General features: G+C 45.4%; 1 long non-coding RNA gene across 1 annotated transcript in view; it reads right to left on the bottom strand.

The window, feature by feature from the left end:
• Nucleotides 1-16,020, bottom strand: part of LOC144771671 (uncharacterized) — a 115,373-nt gene extending 99,353 nt beyond the window's left edge. Inside the window, exon 1 of the long non-coding RNA XR_013599422.1 lies at nt 15,841-16,020. This is a non-coding gene — a long non-coding RNA (uncharacterized LOC144771671). The remainder of the gene's footprint in view (nt 1-15,840) is intronic.
• Between the last annotated feature and the right edge of the window lie 6,427 nt (nt 16,021-22,447).

The raw sequence follows: 22,447 nt of genomic DNA, 5'->3' as shown, positions 1-22,447 counted from the left end.
TGCATTTCATTTTGCGATTCTTTATTTGCGATTCCTTAAATTTTGCAAAGAAAGAATCGCAAAATGAAATGTTGATGCATGTGCCAGAATATTGTTTCCTTGAACCCATTGTTGTAGGTAAACTCCTAGCGAAAGGTTTACCTGTAGCATCTAACAATGCTATTTGTTTATAAACCTTGCTAGGGATGATTTAGGCCCTTTTTAGGACTTGCCTGAGCCAGCGCATTCGCTGCTCTGCGAGACTTTTAGTAAGGGCTTCAGAAAATGCTACCACTGTGGCCTAGAGCTTGCGGTTACGCATGCGGGCGCGCGCTTACGAGCAGAGGCGCCATATGACTTTCCTCTCTTGCCATGGGCCATCAGCTTTCAAGATATGAGAGCTTTCTTTCACATTCCTGAAGTCGAAAGCTTTCTCGTCATTTGCGTAATAAGCAAAGCTGGGCTGACCCAATTGTTAAATTAAATGAATCAGGTTATTCGTCGTTACAAGCATCTCCAGAGAAACACGGTGAAACTTTCAAACGACTCCATGGTTTGAAAGTTTTGCCACGTTTCTCAGGAGATGCTTGTAATTAGCTTTCAAGATAGGAGAGCTTTCTTTCACATTCCTGTAATCGATAGCTTCCTTTTCATTTGCCTATATATCCCTACCTCTCTTCTACCCCTCTACCTCAACTCTACCTTTCTTCTACGCCTCTACTTCTACTCTACCTCTCTTCTCTCCCTCTACTTCTCTTCTACCCCTCTACATCTCTTATACTCTTCTACCCCTCTACCTATCTTCTACTCTTCTACCCTTCTTCTACCCCTCCTCTACCCCTCTTCTACCCCTCCACCCCTCTTCTATCCCTCTACCTCTCTACGCCTCTATCCCTCTACTACCCCTCTACCCCTCTTCTACCCCTCTACCCCTCTACTACCCCTCTACCCCTCTACTACCCCTCTACCCCTCTTCTACCCCTCTACACCTCTTCCCCTTTACACCTCTACCCCTCTTCTATCCCTCTACCTTACTACCCCTCTACCTTTACTTTATCTCTCTTCTACCCCTCTACCTCTCTTGTACCCCTCTACCTCTACTCTACCTCTCTTCTACCCCTCTACCTCTCTTCTACCCCTCTACATCTACTCTATCTCTCTTCTACCCCTCAACCTCTTTGGTTTGAAAGTTTTGCCACGTTTCTCAGGAGATGCTTGTAATCAGCTTTCAAGATAGGAGAGCTTTCTTTCACATTCCTGTAATCGATAGCTTCCTTTTCATTTGCCTATATATCCCTACCTCTCTTCTACCACTCTACCTCAACTCTACCTTTCTTCTACGCCTCTACTTCTACTCTACCTCTCTTCTCTCCCTCTACTTCTCTTCTACCCCTCTACATCTCTTCTACTCTTCTACCCCTCTACCTCTCTTCTACTCCCTACCTCTCTTCTACCCCTCTACCTATCTTCTACTCTTCTAGCCTTCTTCTACCCCTCCTCTACCCCTCTTCTACCCCTCCACCCCTCTTCTATCCCTCTACCTCTCTATGCCTCTACCCCTCTACTACCCCTCTACCCCTCTTCTACCCCTCTACCCATCTACTACCCCTCTACCCCTCTACCCCTCTACACCTCTTCCCCTTTACACCTCTACCCCTCTTCTACCCCTCTACCTTACTACCCCTCTACTACCCCTCTACCTTTCCTTTATCTCTCTTCTACCCCTCTACCTCTCTTGTACCCCTCTACCTCTACTCTACCTCTATTCTATCCCTCTACCGCTCTTCTACCCCTCTACCTCCCTTCTACCCCTCTACCTCTCTTCTACTCTTCTACCCCTCTACCTCTCTTCTACCCCTCTACCTCTCTTCTACTCTTCCACCCCTCTACCCCTCTTCTACCCCTCTACCTCTCTACACCTTTACCCCTCTACTACCCCTCTACCCCTTTCTAACACTCTACTACTCCTCTACCCCTCTTCTACCCCTCTACTACCACTCTACCACTCTGCCCCTCTTCTACCCCTATACACCTGTACCCCTTTACACCTCTACCCCTGTTCTACCCCTCTACCCTACAACCCCTCTACTACACCTCTATTACCCCTCTACCTCCCCTCTACATCTTTTCTACCCCTCTACCTCACTTCTACCCCTCTACCTCTCTTCTACCCCTCTGCCTATACTCTACCTCTCTTCTACCCCTCTACCTCTCTTCTACCCCTCTACCTCTACTCTACCTCTCTTCTACCCCTCTACCTCTACTCTACCTCTTGTAAACCCATCTACCTCTCTTCTACCCCCTACCTCTCTTGTACCCCTTTACCTCTACTCTACCCCTCTTCTATCCCCCTCTACTCTTCTACCCCTCTACCCCTCTTCTGCGCCTCTACCCCTCGTCTACCCTTCCACCCCTCTTCAACCCCTCTACTACCTCTCTACCCCTCTACTACCCATTGATCCCTCTACTACTCTACCTCTCTACTACTCCTCTACCCTTCTACTACCCCTCTACCCTTCTACTACCCATCTACCTCTCTTCTACCCCTCTATCCCTCTTCTACCCCTCTATCCCTCTTCTACCCCTCTATCCCTCTTCTACCCCCTTCTACCCTTCTACCCTTCTACCCCTCTTCCCCTCTTCTACCCCTCTAGTACCCATCAACCCCTCTACCCTTCTACCCCTCTACCCCTCTTCTACCCCTCTACCTCTCTTCCACCCCCTACCCCTCTTCTACCCCTCTACCTCTCTTCCACCCCGTTACTACTCCTATACTACCCTTCTACCCCTCTACCCCTCTTTTACCCCCTTCTACCCCTCCTCTACCCCTGTTCTACCCCTGTTCTACCCCTCTACCCCTCTTCTACCCTTCTACCCCTATTCTACCCCATACCCCTCTACCCCTCTACTACCCCTCTACCCCTCTTATACCCATCTATCCCTCTTCTACCCCTTCTACCTCCTTCCACCCCTATACCCCTCCTCTACCCCTCTACCCCCTCTATTCCTCTTCTACCCCTCTACCCCTCTTCTACCCATCTTCTACCCCTCTACCCCTCTTCTACCCCTCTACCCCTCTTCTACCCCTCTACCTCTCTTCCACCCCTACCCCTCTTCTACCCCTCTACCTCTCTTCCACCCCGTTACTACTCTATACTACCCTTCTACCCCTCTACCCCTCTTCTACCCCCTTCTACCCCTCGTCTACCCCTGTTCTACCCCTGTTCTACCCCTCTACCCCTCTTCTACCCTTCTACCCCTATTTTACCCCATACCCCTCTACCCCTCTACTACCCCTCTACCCCTCTTATACCCATCTATCCCTCTTCTACCCCTTCTACCTCCTTCCACCCCTCTTCTACCCCTATACCCCTCCTCTTCCCCTCTACCCCCTCTATTCCTCTTCTACCCCTCTACCCCTCTTCTACCCATCTTCTACCCCTCTACCCCTCTTCTACCCCTCTACCCCTCTACCCCTCTTCTACCCTTCTTCTACCCACTGTAACAGGCAAAGACACTGTGTCACGGCAGCATCACTCAGCACAACCACAGCATCACTCTGTCCCACCACATCATCACTCGGCACCACCACAGCAACACTCAGCGCCACCACAGAATCACTCAGCACCACCACAGCATCACTCAGCGACACCACAGCATCACTCAGGGCCAACACAGCATCACTCAACACCACCACAGCATCACTCAGCACCATCACAGCATCATTCAAGGCCACCACAGCATCACTCAGCACCACCACAGCATCACTCAGCACCACCACAGCATCAGTCAGCATCACCATAGCATCACTCAGCACCACCACAGCATCACTCAGGGCCACCACAGCATCACTCAGGGACACCACAACATCAGTCAGCACAACCACAGCATCACTCAGCACCACCACAGCATCACTCAGGGCCACCACAGCATCACTCAGCACCACCACAGCATCACACAGGGCCACCACAGCATCACTCAGCACCACCACAGCATCACTCAGCACCACCACAGCATCACTCAGGGCCAGCGCAGCATCCCTCAGGGGCAGCACAGCATCGCTCAGGGCCAGCACAGCATCACTCAGCACCACCAAAGCATCACTCTGGGCCACCACAGCAACACTCAGCGCCACCACAGCATCACTCAGCAACACCACAACATCACTCACGGCCAACACAACATCACTCAGCACCAACACAGCATCACTCAGCAACCACCACAGCATCTCTCAGCACCACCACAGCATCACTCAGGGGCACAACAATATCACTTAATGCCACCACAGCATCAATCTGCACCACCACAGCATCACTCACCACCACAACATCACTCAACACCACATCATCCTCTCTCAGCAAGACCTAAGTATCATTCAGCATCACCTCAGCATTGTCTCAGCACCAGTCACCACCACCACCACCACCACCACCACTACCACCTCAACATCACTCAACACCACCTCAGCCTGCTCTCGGAATCTGACATCTGTTGATTCTCCCCTAGAGTCGGGCCCCTGCTAGTGCTTTTATACAGGTACTAGTTCACAACGTTCAACCTCCAATTGTTTATGCCCCCTCAAAAAAAAACTTTAACAAGCATTGCAAGAACAAAAGAAAAATGAGGACTTTTTTATTGTACATACATTTTTTAATATGGTCGTTCTGTTGGACATAATGTCTTTTTGGTCATATATAAGGTAACAAAAATGCTTCTGGCACTTTTTTATTACAACTTTTAAGCATGGTGCACAACAGCCACACTTCTCTACAGCTTAAACACATTGGCAAAGTCAATAGCTCTGCCTAATCACTTAAAAGGCCCCAAAGGCAAGACCTATTGGCTATACCAATGTTTGTTATAAAGTGGTATGATGACACTACTCCTACAAGATGAAGGGATTTTTCCAGCTTGTTGGCAATATTCAAAGAACAGACAAAGGCTAAGGCTGAGGTTAAGGCCTCATTTTATATAGCTGAGATGCGATCTAATCAGGCCCCATTGCTCCAGATGTTCTCACATTTTGTATAAAACCAACAATCTCGGTTTGAGATGAGGCACCACACAATAGGAGCAATTTTTCAATTGCACCGAGCTCAACAGGATCAGCTCCCCCAGGATTATTAAAGTACAACTTAGAAATATAACTCACTCAGACATTTTCAGGAATGGAAATTGCATGCACTGTTACCCTAGAATCACAATATTCAGCCACCAGGCGCCAGTATTTACTGGAGCCCCTAGAATTAGTGGCCTCCCTTAGATTAATCCACTTATCATCACTTTCACTCCTGCACTCTTTGGCTTTTGATCTAGATTTAATACATTTAAGTCAATATATTTCATGTTGTCTTTAAAGTAGAAAATAACTGATGTTGTCTCCTTATAAGGAAATGTATTTCTTGGTTTAGCACCATTAGCTTTGGATTGCACTTTTTCAGTTGCTTATGACCTTTATCTTTTGAGCCTATATTACGTAGCCCATCATGTGTGATTTAAAACAAATTATAGGGTCACATGATAAAGACTCATTTAATCCAAAACATAATTCTTACATTTTTGATCTCAGGGTCTCATTATTCCTAGCTGTCCAGAAGGTACCCCGATTATCTTATCCAGAATTTGTACAGCGCACGTACACCCGAAGGTTTCATGGCGCTAACCAACAATGCTGGAAACTAAATCCAAGGAGGAAAGAAAAAAAGGAGTTACACCAGCGTCTGCACAAAAAGCCACGTCTTGAGTTGTTGCCTAAACTGGAGAAGGGTGGTAGAAGAACGGATCTCCAGGGTGAGAGTGTTCCACAGCGTGGCAGCAAGCGTGGCAAACCTACGTCCTCCCTTACATTGGAATTTGAAGCGGGGGAAAATCAGAAGGGTTTGAGAGGCAGACCGAAGATTGCGCGAGGGAATGTATTTAGGCAAAAGATCCTGAATGAAGCTGGGGCTGCGAACATTAAGAGCTTTAAACGTCATGCAGGCAGCTTTAAAAAGAGTGCGTTGTACAACAGGAAGCCAATGAAGTTGCTTAAGCAGCGGTCTAGCAGATTGCCAGCGAGGGAGGCGATAGATAAGTCTGGCGGCTTGGTACTGAGCCAGCTGCAGACGCTTGCTAAGGGAGATCGGTAGGCTGAGGTAAATAGCATTGGAATAATCCAAGTGCGACAGCACCAGGGCCATTACAACCTGGGTCAGGGCGGATTGGGTGAACAGTCGGCTGATCTTCTTTATTTTCCGAAGCTGGAAAAAGCACGATGACACCACAGCATTAACGTGAGGTCTCAGTGAGAGCTCATCATCAATCAGTACCCCCAAGCTTTTCACAAATTTGGAGGGAGTAGGAGGGGGGCCAAGTTTGGAAGTCCAATAATGTGGTCCCCAGAAAAGCTTACTTTTGCCGAAAAGAACCAGTTCTGTCTTTCCGCAGTTCAGCTTGAGATGGTTACTATCCATCCACTGACCTATAAAAAGCAAGGTGGATTGAAATTGAAGGACAGATTCAGGGGAGTCATCGATGGTAAAGGTGAGTTGCAGGTCATCTGCATAGTTGAAGGTGTTGACTTTGAAAGATTTTAGTAAATTCAACAGAGGGAACATGTAAATGTTGAACAAAATCGGTGATAAAGAAGAGCCCTGCGGAACTCCGCTGGTAGTGTGCAATTTGGACGAGGAGAAGGGAGGGAGACCTACTGTTTGAGAGCGGGAACCAAGGAAAGACCTAACCCAATCATGGGCGAGGCCACGTATGCCGGCCAGTTTGACACGGTCGAGAAGGATGTCATGGTCGACCGTGTCAAACGCGGCCGACAGATCAAGCAGAACCAGGGCCTGGGGAATGCCTAGGTCTGCATTGTAGCGTAGGGAATCCAGGACTGCTGTATTAACCGCTTCAGTAGAGTGGGCTGGGCGAAATCCCGCTTGAGCAGGGTCCAGAAAATCCGACTGCTCGATGAAGTTAGAAAGATGAGTGGTGACGTGAGCTTCCAAAACTTTCGCCAAATAAGGTAACAGAGAAATAGGCCTATACTTCGAAAGTATGGTAGGATCCCAGCCTGGATTCTTTTGTAATGGTACTACCACAGCCTCTTTAAAGGAGCTTGGCACCACGCCCGATACTAGAGAGTTGTTAAGAAGACTCAATATGGGCAGAGGAAGGGCAGTAATCACCTTTTTTAAGATCTGAGGTGGACAACAGTCATGAGGGGAGCCTGATTTGACCCTAGCTGTCAGAGCGAGCAAGGACGGGACATCCAGCAAAGGGAAGGAGTCAAGGGAGGAAGTATTGGAAAGGAGGGTAGCATCATGGGGAGTGGGAAGGCTAACTGGAATACTAGACTTCATAAGCCTAATTTTATCTTGAAAATATTTATTGAGGGTATCACAAAATTCTTGTGTAGCTTTAGGTTTGGGCTGGGTTCTTGCCGGGTTGGTGAGCTTATCAACAATAGAGAAAATGTCCTTCGACCTATTGATAGAGCTTTCAATAATGTTGGAAAAGAATTCTGCTTTGGCTAAGAGAATGGCCTTCATATAGGTGGAGCGAGCAGCCAAGTATTGGGTTTTCTCAGAAGGATCATAATCCCTTCTCCACTCACGTTCCTTCTGGCGGACAATACGTTTTTTGGCCCTGAGGTCTGGGGAGAACCATTTATGAGCGTCAGATTGAACTTGTTAAAGCCAACCTCACAATTTGATAGGTCCCAGGGCGGTAGTTCCTGAAATTTAAACACAAATATCACACAGACTATGCTATGATCACTAACGTTGGTTGGAAGCACAGTACATTTGGACCAAGTCCCAAACACTTGATAGGACGGTATCACATAATCAAGTAAACTCTGCCTAGAGTTGAATGAAAAGTGTAAGAGACTGACTCACCATCTGGTATCCGTCTATTCAGAAGCACCAATTCATACTTCCTGAAATAATCCAGTAAAAGTAAACAGTGCCTATCTGTTCTGATTTTTTCTGGTAAAGAAATCTCCAGGATAGACCACGATTCTTCTTTTTCAACATTAGCGATGGTTGAAGTAGCAGAGTTGGAAACCTTTGCATTTAAATTCCCCATGATTATTACCAAGGACCAATCTTCTACCATACTAATATGATAAATGAAGGTAAAACATGTGCTCACCAGGTGATCAAAAGATTTACCGGGAATAATATACATATTTCCTAAAAGCTGCTGCAAAATTGGCAAAACAGTTACTAGGCACCAGCTTGACCCCCATGCTGCAAGTGATGAAAGCTAAGGTAATCAATTCCTTGACGTATGGGCACGAGGTTACTACGGGCACAACCAACGTATTAATCAAAATTTTCAAAAGAGCTTTTCGGTTTTCCAGATCCGCCTCGCCAGCCCAAGTGAGACTTGAACTGGTATTACAAAACCACCACGGTGTGGAGGCAGGCACATTTATTAAACTATGTCATAGACTGCGCCGTGCCCGGGAGGGTTCCTTGGAGGCCCGACTATGGCAGGAAATACAGAAAAATCAGACCAGCCATAAGCATCGGCAACACTTGGACCGCAGTTTACAGTTACTAGGAGAAAAAGACCTCTGGGAAGAAAATCCCTCTCACCTGGTGCTAAAGGCTTGCATTAAAAAAACTGTTAGATTGTGGTCCTTTAACTCGGACAGAGCAACACTGTCAAAGAGGAAACACGCCTGGGTGGGTGCTCAGCCACTCTATCTCTCAAGCAAATATGCACTTTATTGGAAAAATACGTTTTTAGCGCTGAGGATGGGCGACTGGCCCTTTCTGAAGAACCTCCCCGAATTGCGCCGGCCAAGTAGCAGCACTGAATGCAGGCTCTGTGGTTAACATTCAGAAACAATGGAACACATTGTCTGTGCATGCCCTGTATTGCTCACAGCCAGACAGACACTGCTGTGAGGACAATGTATTATATTGGGAGTTCGATCTTGCCGCCAAGCAATAATGGCAGCTCTTAACCCTGACAACACCATGCTAAATATTGGGCTTGCAAAATTCATCCACAAAGCGTCAAAACAATTGGAAGCCATATACACATCTAAACCCTCGCCATCTTAGTACGGTGGCCGAGTTAACAGACTCAATAATCAAATTTGAGTCCAGACCATCTGAAAGCTAGAGTGATGTCTTCCAGTAGAGCATTATTAGCCCATTATGGTTCACCGAATTTTTAGTAATTTTAAATCCACAGTTTTTAACATTTGTTACTGTTATTTTATTGTTGGATTTTGTCATGTTTTAAATTGTAAATGGTTTGCTAAACCAATCAATAAAGAGTTAATAATAATTCATGCTGGGAATACTATTGTTCTGAGTACCTTGGTCCTGCACTCAGACATAGACTGGGAGCCTGTGCTGGTTTCTCCACCCAGCTGTACAACACAGCTCAGGTGGAGAAATGCTAAGTGTGCAGGACGGTTTGTTCTTCCCCAGAGGTCCAACCAAACTATCAGGTGCACTTAGCACTCCTCCTTCCTCCCTGGTGCTGCAGCTGCAGTGTCAGTATGGGTGGCCATGCCCTTCCCTCGGCTCACAGCCTTCAGGATGAAAAATAAAACACTAATAAAAAATGTTATTATAATTTTATTTTTGTCCTTTGCTGGCTTTCAGCAGGGGGTATGGGTGACACTTCTCCACCATAACGGAAGAGTTGCCCCTGCCAACTTGTACAAAAGTGTCCCTAACCCCTTGACAGGCTTTAACCAATGCGGACCTGAGAATCAACTTATTAATATTATTATTAATGTAGCAGAGCCACACTTGTTAACATTCTGGACCTCCAACAAAATTGACAACAACATATCAAATACATGACCAGTACTCAACACACAGATTTCTCTAATAGAGACATTATAGAAGATAAAACTTTTTCAATACAGAACAAATTATCTGATGAAACACCCCCACCTCCATTATCAGGTGGGTTTATGTTCCACTGTGCACTTGGGGATAGAAAATGATTATGATCTGGGGAGGAGCCACCTAAGGACAGAGAACTACTGTAGAATGTTGACCAGGAGGAGCTCGTAGATAAGTTTGTATTGTGATGACCAACATCACACCCAAACGTTGTCAGGAAAAACACCTGTCCTGCCGAAAAGTTGCTCCTGCCGACATTCACCGATAGTCCAAATCAATGTCTGGCAGGGTAAAATCAGTCCTCCACGAGAAGAACCTCCTCTTTGTTGGCATCATCAACTCTTCCAGGGGTGTCTTCAAAGCCTGAAGGCAGACCTTCCCCCAGTCGCAGCAGGGGAGGCACTGAAGAAGACGGAAATAAATTTCCTTTACAACACTTGCTAGAAGTATGTCCCTCAGACAATGGAATTAAGAGCACAGGCATCTCTTTCAAAGGCTTGTTGTCCAACCCCTCTGGATCACATATACCAACCAACATTGTAGGGGATTTAGCACCCCACTCCTTTCCCATTTTTGTCCAGTCCTGAAGGCTCATTATTATCAAGCGAGGAAAAAAAAAAATACTAGTTCTCATTTATGCTCGATTGAGTCAAAGGCATGGAAAGCACAGCTAATGTGGAGGCTGCCGGATAAAAGAAACTCAAAGCTTCTTCTGCCTCTTTATGCATAACTTTATCTATTTTTTTAAAGAATCCAGAAATTGACGGAAGGGATTTATATGTTTATAGGTGGGAGCCTTTATTCCGGTTAACAGATGTCTTTATTTTTAGGTTAGAAGAGATTACATGACCAGAGCGTAATTTCTTCACTATCATTGTAACCACAAAATTTGAAAAAAGAAAAAAGAAAGAAAGAGAAGAGACACAGAGGTCCCTTTACACCTGTCCGACACAGACAGCATGCGTGTTCCCGGCCCCAAAACTCTAGTGTACTTGGGGGCAAAGGTACCAAGGCCGACGGTCAAATAAATCCAGTCCAATAAAAAGTCCAATCTGAGGGCTGAGAAGGGCCAGAAGTGCCAACAGAACTATCAATAAGATTAATGAACTGGGTCAGGGAGACAGCCATGACAACGTGGGTTTTAACCCGCGCTGCCATTACGACGCTGCCATCACAACGCTGCCATCACAACGCAAGTTGTTACAACGACTTGCGCTGGAGGGCGATCTTGGTAAAGGAATAGCTTTATTTTCTATTCCAACACCTTCCCTACTGTTAAGTGGGCTGGATCCAGCGCCTACAGTGCAAGTCGTTGTAATGGATGCGTCGTAATGGCAGCGCGGGGTAAAGCCCCTGTTGTCATGACATACATCCCTGGGTCACGCCTTAAACAGCTACCAGGCTAAAGCCAAAGACAGTGTCAAGCACAAGACATGGAATCACAATCCGCACTGACATCAGATTATAAGGACCTAGGGTCAGCCGTTTCCATGACACCACTAGCCCTTCCCTCTTTTTCACAGGACAGGTATATGTCAGAGCCTGTTTTGCTCCCTATAATGGGGTGTTTGGGTACCTGGCTGTATGGTGCCTTGCTCCTATCAGCCCGACCTCCATCCCTTCCTAGCCACTGCCACTGGTGCTCCAGCAGGTTTTCACTGGTCTCTCCTGTTCCCTCCCGCGTCCCAATCAATGTCTTAGTGGCTTGGCCACTGGAACTGAGCCAAGCTGAGCAGGCAGGTAAAAATGATTGAGGCCTGGTGGGTGGGTGGGGACAGCACAATGTCCCCATCAGGGGCCCCAGCAATTGCAAGAGGGGAAGGCAGTCAAAATCCTGCACCATTGAACAAATAGGCACCTCCCCGTAAGCAAACCTCACCGGCCTAGCGCAAGCCGCTTCTGCTCACCACAGGAGAGAAAGCCTAGTTCACTTACCGCCAATGCTTGCCGGCAGACACCAACCTGAAGGGGGTCTGCTCCTATTGCCACTTATTGGCACTTGCAGTCACTGAACATCCATGGTAGTAGACTCGGTGATGGATTCACGGCTGTTCCAGGACTCACAGCACTCTCCTGCTCATCGGCAGCAGCTCCCGCCAACAGCAGTCACTCACAGCTTGATCCTCCTGTGACCTCCGCAGCCCAGCACTGGGCTCAAAACAGCAGCATGCGGCGCTTACAGGAATGCAGTCGGATAATAAACACACCGCTGTGCTCTGCTCCGCACCTGGAGCCTATGTCACTGCCGCCAAATCATTAGACCTGGGCGGAGTTTGTGGCTATGCGGAACTCTGCGAAGTGACAAACAAGCACCACCATGCCACACAGTAGAGTGTGTTACGTTGCACCATTCGCATTGCTTTTTAGAGCCAGTAGTTTGTCCCACGCTGTTAAATCAACGCGAAGGGCACCACACACAGCACAAAAGGTTGTTGCTTCTCTCTGCTACTCAAGTGGAAGCTTCATCAACGTGAACGAAAGGTTTCTCAACATGAGCGGTTGCAACCATCTGTGACCGCCCACGTTGAGAAATCTTGCTGTGAGGTGGCTTGGAGTAAGATTATCATCTCTCGTGCTTGCTAACTTAACATTGGTGAAGGCGAGTAAAGAAAAAACTCAGCTCCGCTATGTCGAGCGGAGTTTTTCCGAACTCTGCATGCTATGCAGAGTGCGGAGTTGGAAAAACTCTGCAAACTCCGCGAGTGGAGTGCCCAGGCGTACAAATCATACTGCAGCCTCTGTGGTCCGGTTTGAGGCCTGGTCCTGGCCTTGGCTTGCAGATGTGGCAGCAGTCAGCAACTTGCGGAGGCTTCCAGAACACAGCCTGAATGCCGCATTTGGCCAGCTTGGCATGGCTGTTCAGCCTGTTCAGCTGCTCAGCAGTATTGCTTCACTACGTCAGCACCACATGCTCAGCTCCAAAGGAGACATAAGTTGTAGGTGGATGGAAGAAGTAAAGCAGAAAGGAAGAGCAGAAGGATTAACAGGTGAGGTGGGTTCAACAGATAAGATAGATTGAAGGGAGAGAGAGAAAGTGGTGAAAAGGGAGAGAGAGAGACAGAAGAGACGAAGTAAGGGCAAACAGGAGTCTTGGGTTGGACAAAGATTTAGGTATGATGAAGGATGGGAAAGTGAAGGTGGAGTGGGGAGATATAAGAGAAGTATTGCAGGGACATCAGAAGTTGTGAAGAGAATGTGAGGGAAACATAAAGGTAGGAGGGCTAAAAGAAGTACAGAGGCAAGAGAGAAAGCAGAGAGACTTGGGGTTGGAACACAGAGGTAGCTGAGAGATAGGGGGAGGTGGGGCGAAAGGCAGGATCAGACTGGCCCAAATGACAATCTGGCAGCGCCCGATAGGCTGGTTGCACGGGTCATTATGTGGGCCGGTGTTTCTGGCTGTTTGTGGGTCTGTTTTATAGTCTGATGGAAGATCTTTCATGGATCTCCCTGATATTAAAACAAGCATTGCCTGCTGCAAGCTCAAATTCATGCAGTCTTACACACTGTGCAAAACACATATACAGCAAGTCTTTACAAGTTCAAAAATTCACTAATTTGTAAACAAGGGCCTTTTTTATTCAATTAAATTTACTGAGGGGGCCTACTTTAGTATTGGTGTCCCGCCTATTTTCTGTCCTAGTCTGACCCTGGAAAGACATGGACGAGGAGGGGGATGAAGAAGGGAGGATGGAGGAAAAAGGCAGGGTAAGAAAAGAGGGCAGGAGAGGGTAAGAAAAGAGGGCAGAGTCGGGGGGAGAGAAGGTTAAGACTAGTGTTTGAGACTAAATAGTACAGGAGATCATTTGCAGAGAAGTTCAGTGTATGATCAGTTCAAGTACATGTTGAGCACAAAGGTTTTTAGTTGTTTGTGGAAAGTGAGCAAGTCTTTTTCTTGGCAGTGCATTTCAGGGGGGAGCAGGTTTCAGAGAGAAGGTGCTACTCCTGTGAAGGACTGGGATTTGACTGACTTGGTTGAATTTTTTTTAGATACAAGTCTAAGTATGGCTGTTCTAAGATGTTTCATGCCGCCAGATAGTTTTATGGCAGAGCCTAGGTAGTTTGGAAAAGGGGAATGAATTGCTTTAAAAGTAATGCAGGCTAATTTCTATTTTATTAAGGTGAGGCGCCAATGTTGTTCTGTCAGCACTGGGGGAAGTGATCAAATTTGAGTAAGATGTTCAGTAAATGGGTTTGAAGGAATCCGAGGAGAATTGCATTTCTGTTTGCAATGGCGGTGATAGCCATAGATTGGATGACCAGGCAGAAGTCAATTGGTGGGAGATAAGCATTGAGTTTTCTTTAGGGTAGAGATAGTCTGGCAGATTTCTCAATGTGGTATGTCAGAGAAAGGGAGGGGCCAATCCAAATGCTTAACGATTTTACTTTGGATGAAAGACGTGCAGTTCCTTGAGACATTCGAAGATGAATTTGAGGTGGTGGTCTTTGTGCACGAGAATGAAATCAGTTTTGGCTAGATTAGGGTTGATGCAGTGGCTGGCCATCCAGGTATGCTGCATTCTTATGCAGTCTTTTACAGTGAAAATTAATTTCAAGCATATTGGTGGATCTTGACATTTGCGTGCCTTATGGTCTATCAACGGCTCCATAGATAGATCAAATTGTACTGGAGAGAGGATGTAACCCTGGGGGATGCCACATGTGCTGTAAAATGTGTTTGATGAAGTATTAGCACGTCTTGCCATCAGTTTACGATTAGTGAGAAAGTAAGTGAACCCTTTCAGAACTTTAGCTCAGATTTGGGTCTTGAAGATCTTAGTGGGTCTTCTGTGAAGACTAGTGTCTGAGGCTGTGAAAAGGTCAAAGAAGACAAGCAGACATGCACATCTTTTGGCTAGTATGCTGTCGTTAACTATTTTTAAGGTGGTTGTTTCCGTGCTGTAATCTTTGTGGAATCCAGATCCAGAGAGCATAGAGATCGTTTTTTGTGATGTGAAAAGATCATTGTGTTTTGGTACATTTTTTAATAACTGTGCCTAGACAAGGGGGTTATTTGACCCTCGGTGAAGATGCCTTCATGAAGGGATGTATTGATTAGATGTCACCAAGTCTTTCTAAGGAGTTAGAAATTCTTTTTCATTATTTTCACTTGGATGATGATGTCATATTAGGATGACAGTTTTAGGATTCTGACGATCATTAGTAAGTTATCTTCAGACCAACAAATTTAGTTAAAGAAGGAGTTAACGCTTGAGAAGCTGTTAGACAGGAGTGGTATAGATGCTTTGAATTAGTTGATTTTGTTGAGGAAGAATTGAAACTAATTCCTGACAGGACAATAATTTTTAAATCAATGGTTAAGCCACAATATTTATGTCAGACCTTAATTCTTTCCACATTGTTTTGACATTCAACCAACATACCAGCAGTCATAAATGAGCGAAAAGTGAGTAGGTCATGGAAGCGGTTCCCAAAGGGGCTGCAACTTAGTTAACCGCATGCGTGCGGGCGGAATTCCGCTCGCACGCTGAGATTTTGTAAAGCGCATGTTACGTGACGAGCTGGGCTCGTCATGAGCGTGCGAGGAGGCTACCTCATGACGAGCCCAGCTCGTCATGAGCGTGGAAGGGGTTAAGGAGACTCTAGCAAGGAGGACTGCGATGCTCACCGAAAGTTCATCTGCAACACCAGATTGACGAAACCTCAGCAACATGAGACACTGGTTCAGCAATATATTTCTTAGATTGCTGAGGCTTGGACTCTAACAATTAAGTGCTCATTGTGATGACCTGTCTTCCTCTGTATTCTGGTTCCATGTTGGAACCTAGTGCTTGGAACCACATGACACCAAGGTTCCCATAACTGGTCATTCCAGGATTGTCAGTTGTGAGCTGACTGTTGGCTGGGGCTGAATAAATATAACCTATTGGACACAATACTGTGTATATTCCACATTATTACACTGGCGACGCTTGTGGATGGGATCTACTCGTGCAGGACAGCCTCAACAACAGGAGATTAGCTAAATACTAAGAGAAAACCTCACGTGACTGGTATGTCGATGAAGGAAGATTGATCAACATCTCCATGGTACAGCTGTCACCCAGCGAAGAAAACGCAGTGAAGGAGGTGGAGAACGTCGAAAACGCGACGAAAATCGGCAAAGGTAGACTTTTACAATGATTTTTGGAAGAAATTAGGAAAAAAACGAAGTTTGTAACTGACACCAGTTTTCGAGGGTGATTTCCCTTAGAAAAAAGTCTATTGGTTTGAAGAAAAGTTGGCGGACATCTTGGAATGGGCAAGTTTCAAGAATAAAAAAAAACAAGCTCGAATAGCCAAAGAAAGAAACATTTAATGTTGTGGCGGCCATTTTGACTTGGTTTGGGAAAAAGAAGAAAAGAAAGCCCAATTCACTTTGGAAACAAGACTGTTTGTTTGTGATGGATTAGTGGCGGCCATCTTGGATTTTTTTATCGTTTTTTTTTTCGTTTTTCTGATATTTCAAGAGGATTGCATCCGGTGAAACAACAGTTTGGAGTGATACATTAAAAGGGTTTCATCCTCAATGGTGAAGGAGGACAGAAGGACCTGTTGCAAGGAAAGCGAATGAAAACTGGAAGAAGAGAAAAGTTGTGAGAGCAAGGTGGATGGAGTAAGTGACTCGAACTTGGAGTAGTACTGAGAACTGCCGAAAAGGAAAACCAGACTCATTTTTTAAGTTCTACACTGTGGAACTTGAAGCCTGTCGACGGTGATAGGCACACCTTTGAGGGAAGGGTGGGGGATCATTGTTGTTTGTGGTTAAAAAGTGGAATAAGAGTAAGAGTGTTGAGTGGAGCTTGGGCAGTAAAATGCAGAATGTAACTGCACCCCCCTTCTTTCTGATGGAACCAGGAGAACCACTCATTAGGTGGAAAAAATGGAAAAAAATATTTGAAAATTACGCAAGGGTGTGTGGTGTAAATTTGAGTGGTGAAAGGAAGCATGCTTTATTGATGCATTGTTTGGGCGGAGAAGGCCAGGAGATTTTGGAGACTCTTCCAGTCATTCCTCAAGCAGAACAAAGAGGATTGAATGAGTATGAGGTGTGTGCTAGGCAGTTGGATTTACATTATCTTCCTAAAGTGAGTACAATCATGGAAAGGTACTATTTCGGGTTACGGGAGCAGGGTAAGGAAGAGAGTGTTGAGGAGTACATTACTGCACTAAGAAAGTTAGCTTCAAGTTGCAAGTTTGGGGGTTTGGTGGAAGAACGAATTAGAGATCAGTTTGTTTTGAGATATGTGAGTGATAAGATAAGGGAAGAGTTGTGGCTAAAGGATGAACCTGCATTGGAAGAGGTGGTAGGTATTGCAAAAAGGGTTGAGCACATGTTAAAATGCGTTGGAGAACTAAACAAGAAAAAAAAGGAGGAAAAGTCAAGTAGTTCTTCAACGCAGGAAGTGGTGTGTCAGGCTGTGAAGAGAGAGGATGAGGAAAAAAAAAGAAGTATGTGTGGAGGAAAAGTTGAAAGGGGAGGTTGATGGTGGTGCTTCTAAAATACAGACAAGTAGGAAGTTCACAACTCCTTTTCAAGGAACTTGTTATAGATGTGGGAGATATGGACATATGGCTAATGCGAGAGAGTGTCCTGCTCTTAAGTTCTATTGCAATGTGTGTGGTAGAGAGGGACACATTGGAAGAAATTGCAGAACAAGAGTTGGGAGGGATACGAAGACTGAGACTAAATTGGTTAGCTTTCAGATTAATGATGATGTCGTTGAACATCCTTCTGATTATGTGTTGATTGGGAAAGCAAGTGTGTTGATGAAATTTGATTCATGCTCACATGTTACTTTTATTTCAAACGAGGTGTTTGAAAATGTGTTTGGAAAGGAAAAGTCTTTGTGTAAACCAGATATAAGACCAACTGGTTATCAAGAACATCCCATAAAAATAATGGGTTACTTTTTTGACTGCATTGAATATAAGGGGAGGTACACAGAAGCAAAAGTTTATGTGGTAAACAGGGGGGACAACTTGTTGAGTTGGTCTCATCAGGCAAGGTTGGGTGTAAGCCTCAATCCAAATGCTCATCCTGTTATTCAAGTACAGGCTGTAGACAATGTGGAGAACAAGTTCGTAAAGAACTTCAAAGAGTTATTCAGTGAAAAACTGGGATGTATAAAGGGGTACAATCACAACATCAAACTGAAGTTGGGTGCGGTGCCTGTGGCTGCTAAAGTAAGACGCATTCCAATTTGTGTAAAGGATGCCGTGGGTAAAGAAATTGAGAAGTTGTTGGCAACTGGGGTTATACAACCAGTAGAAGCTACTGAGTGGCTCGCACCAATTGTGGTCGCGAGAAAGCCTAATAATGAGATTCGGCTGTGTGTTGACCTTCGTGCTTTAAATAAAGAGGTGATAGTTGACAAGTACCCTTTGCCAAACATAGAGGAGTTGGTTTCTACATTAGATGGTGCATGCTATTTCACCACCTTAGATATGGCTTCGGCCTATCACCAAGTTCCGTTAAAAAAGGAGTGTCAAGAGCTTACTAGTTTCATTACACCTATGGGTGCATTCAAGTTCTTAAGAATGCCTTTTGGGCTGGTTTCAGCTGCCTCGGTATTCCAGAGAATTATGGAAGACCTGTTCAAAGGAATACCGGGGGTAAGATGTTATCAGGATGATGTTCTCATTTCTGGTAAGAATGAACAGGAACATGATGAGAGAGTTTGCCTGGTGTTGAAGAAAATGTTGGAAGTTGGTTTAACTCTGCGTCAGAGCAAGTGCAAGTTTGGTGTCAATGAGCTAGATTATTTGGGCCACCACATTTCAAGGAAGGGCATATCTCCAAAGAAGGATCTTGTGGAAACTATTAAAAAATTGAAGGAACCATGTTCAAAAGAAGAGGTTTCATCATTTTTGGGCATGGCAGAATTTTACAATAAGTTTGTCAGAAACTTCGCAGATAAGACTGTCAATCTGAGGAAAATCATGTGTAAAAATGTTGTGTTTAATTGGACTGAGGAGTGCAGCAGAGAGTTTGATCAGGTGAAGATGGATCTGAGGAATGCACCAAATTTACAGGCGTTTGTTCCAGGGGATCCGACGTTTATTGTAACAGATGCTAGCAGTAAGGGTCTGGGTGCTTTGTTGTTACAGGTGAGGAAAGACAAGGAGGTCTTGATAGCTTGTGCTTCGAGATGTTTGAAGGGAGCAGAGTTGAATTACTCTGTCATAGAGAAAGAGGCGCTAGGTATATATTGGGCTGTGAATAAATTCAGGAAGTTTGTTTGGGGTTCCTCTTTTACCGTCAGGTCTGATCACAAACCACTAAAGGAAGTGTTTGAAAAAAAGGGGTTAGACTCCATCTCTGCAAGAATAAGGAGATGGGTAATTTCTTTGCAGGAGTTTGTGTTCAGGTTCGAGTATATCCCAGGAAAAACGAATGTCTCAGCAGATTGCCTGTCTAGGCTGGTGGATGTTGTAGACAATGTTGAGGAAGCTTTAACAGACGATTTTGAGAGTGAATTAAAGGTGTGTGATGTTACCTTGGGGGCGGTGAAGGAAGATGCTTGGAGAGATGAGCTGAGTAAGGATGAGGATTTGAAGGAAGTCATTAAATTGTTGGAAGGTGGTAGGTCTCGTTCTTTATAGAAACCTTGGTCTTTGATTGCTGATGAGTTGGCAGTGGTAGATGGTTTACTCATGAGAGGTACTAGGTTAGTCCCTCCAGTTAATCTCAGAAGTGTGCTGGTGGACATGTCTCATGAGGGACACTTGGGTATTTCAAAGACGAAAGAACGCATACGAATGGATTTCTGGTGGCCTGGTATCGATTTGTTGGTGGAACGCACTGTTAGAGATTGCTCTTCTTGTCAGGCGAGTGATAAAGTTTTGAGGACTAGGTCTTCTCCAATGGTTTGCAGGAGGTTGCCTAGGTCCCCTTGGGATGAAATCGCAATTGATATTGTGGGGCCTTTACATGGTGAGCATCGAACTCCTTTTATGTTGGTTTTATTGGATTTGTATTCTAGATGGGTTGAGGTTAGTTTGGTAAGGGAGATTACAAGTGAATCTGTTATTTCCTTTTTGGAGTCTGTATTTAAACGTGAGAGTTTTCCGAACTCCATACTTTCTGACAATGGGCCACAATTTTGTTCAGGGAAAGTTGAGGAGTATCTCAGTAAGTGCGGCATTATTCACAAGAAGATTTCTTTGTATCATCCTGAGGCAAATGGTGCTTTGGAGAGACTCAACAAAACTTTGAAGGAAAGCATTCAGTTGGCTAGGGTCAACAATTTGGACTGGAGAAAGGAGTTACAGAATAGAATTTCAGCATATCGATTCTCTCCTCACTCAACTACAGGAAAAACTCCGTTTGAACTTTTCAAGGGTAGGGCACCTAACACTTGTTTATGTCCTGCCTGGATGGCTGCAGACAAGGGTGTAAAAAATAATGAGGTGGGTGTATGGAGAGAAAGGGAATTGGAACTACAGAGGAAAAGGAAAATATATGTGGATAGGAGAAATTCTGCAAAGGATTCAAAATTCGTGGTGGGGGAGGTTGTTAAGATCAGGGCTCCTGTGGGCTGTCAAAATTGGTCGAAGTTTTCTGTTCCTAGAACCATTGTAAAAAATTTCAAAAATGCTGTAAAGACGGAGGATGGTCGTATCTGGAACAATAGTCGTGTTTCTCATTTTGGGGGAAAAGGGAAATGTGATGATATTGTTGCTGTTCCTGATCTGCGTTCTAATCATTCTCGCAAGAGTGTGAGAGTATGCAAGCCTCCTGTTCACTTACGTGATTATGTCTAGGTAGTTTCTGCTTTGTTTTTCTTATCTTTTTGTTGTCTACTTCATTGCTGGACATGTAAACCTGTTTAATGTTTAAGAGGGAGAAGTGTGATGACCTGTCTTCCTCTGTATTCTGGTTCCATGTTGGAACCTAGTGCTTGGAACCACATGACACCAAGGTTCCCATAACTGGTCATTCCAGGATTGTCAGTTGTGAGCTGACTGTTGGCTGGGGCTGAATAAATATAACCTATTGGACACAATACTGTGTATATTCCACATTATTACACTCATCAAGAAGCCAGTGACAAAAAAGGAAGAAGCGGAATCATTTCACAGCTGGTGCTGGGTGTGAGTAGCAGAACAATGGAAAACATGGCAGACAGTAGGTAACTCTGGTTTTGGGCATCCGCTTTATGTAGCACACATAGAAGTTGCAACTCTTCATTTCTTAACCGCATGCGCGCTAGCGGTTTTTCCGCTGCGCGCTGCATTTTTTGAAAAAAAACACGTTACATGACGAGCTCAGCTCGTCATGAGCGTACGAGCGTCGTCACTCATGACGAGCTGAGCTCGTCATGAGCGGGGAAGGGGTTAATAATTGTTTATGTGCAGGAAGGGACACATTCCCTCACATGAACAATCACTAGTGGAGATTTGCTGTTCTATGGGTGTGTCAGAAACAGCCCAAACAAGGAGAAATTAATAATTTCTCCTCATTTTGCCAGGTTAAGACCAGGTTTTCCCTTCTCTTATTTTTGGCGCTGCCTTCTACTTACACCACCCTTGTAGGGGGCAGCATCAAAAAGCAATGGTGTTGCGGTGGAATGGCCACTGCAACACCAATTGCCCCCCCTTTCACGCTAAGTGCTGCGTGAAAGGGGGCCTTATTCACAAGGCGGCATTAAGCCACATTACGCCACCTTGTAAATAAGGCGAAGGGCTTATCACCACGAGCACGTCACAAGAAGTGACGTTCTGGTGGCGATAAGCTCTTGAAAGTATTCCCCAAGTGCGAGAGTTGTCTGATTTTCAGTGCCTTTTAGCGGCTAGAGTCCTGCTATAACTGGGAGAGAGTGATCTGCGTCTGCCCCTCAGAATCCAGCAAAGGGTGGGAATGAGGAGAGATTATTAAGAGGTCAGGGGACTTTCACCACTGTTAAATATGGGTCAGAAATAAAGTTAAAAAGGCACCAGCGCATTTCATTTCACCTCCTGAACCAGTGGCAGGTGTCAATTGCTGCATGTGAATGGGCTGGCAGCAGTAATAGATCCATGTAATTGCAGTGTCAACGAAACTTCCTCATGTATGATGGCAGCTATGCCATTATGATTATGTTGAAGTAGTGGCTCCACTGTAGCACCAGAGCAGCGCAATGGGGATTCAAGAGTTAGTGGCCTCTTTTATCTATTGTCTGCCTCCCTGTGGAGCCCAACCAGTGATATACCAGCTGCTATGCTGGAAATTGATGTCTTTTGACAGTCACAATTGGAAACTGTAAAGCTACGCAGCGCTACTGGGAGATGACATAAAATATGAAAGAAGCTTCAAACAAGCAATGGCTGAAAGAGCCTGCCCCAGACAAGCAAATGGCCCAAGGGAGCTAAATCCAGGCCCACTCTGTGTGTGCTGATGACATGAGCGCTGGCAGGCAGCTGAGGCTGGTTCTACCCAGTCCTTAAAAAAAGCATCACTTGGGGCAAACCCTTTCTCCAGCCATAAGTAATGCAATAAAATCATGTAAATGTGAGTTTCCTGTACAACATACAGGCATGCTTCAGGAGAAATTATGAAATCACGGGCAGAGCTGCACTGTGCAATGGAACCAGAACTAATGTCCCTACAGTGTTAATCCTCATACTTAATC

This window comes from Lissotriton helveticus, chromosome 8 (assembly GCF_964261635.1).
Source record: "Lissotriton helveticus chromosome 8, aLisHel1.1, whole genome shotgun sequence".
Taxonomy (NCBI): domain Eukaryota; kingdom Metazoa; phylum Chordata; class Amphibia; order Caudata; family Salamandridae; genus Lissotriton; species Lissotriton helveticus.
The sequence above is the reverse complement of the archived record's forward strand: the minus strand, read 5'-3'. Positions and strand labels throughout refer to the sequence as shown.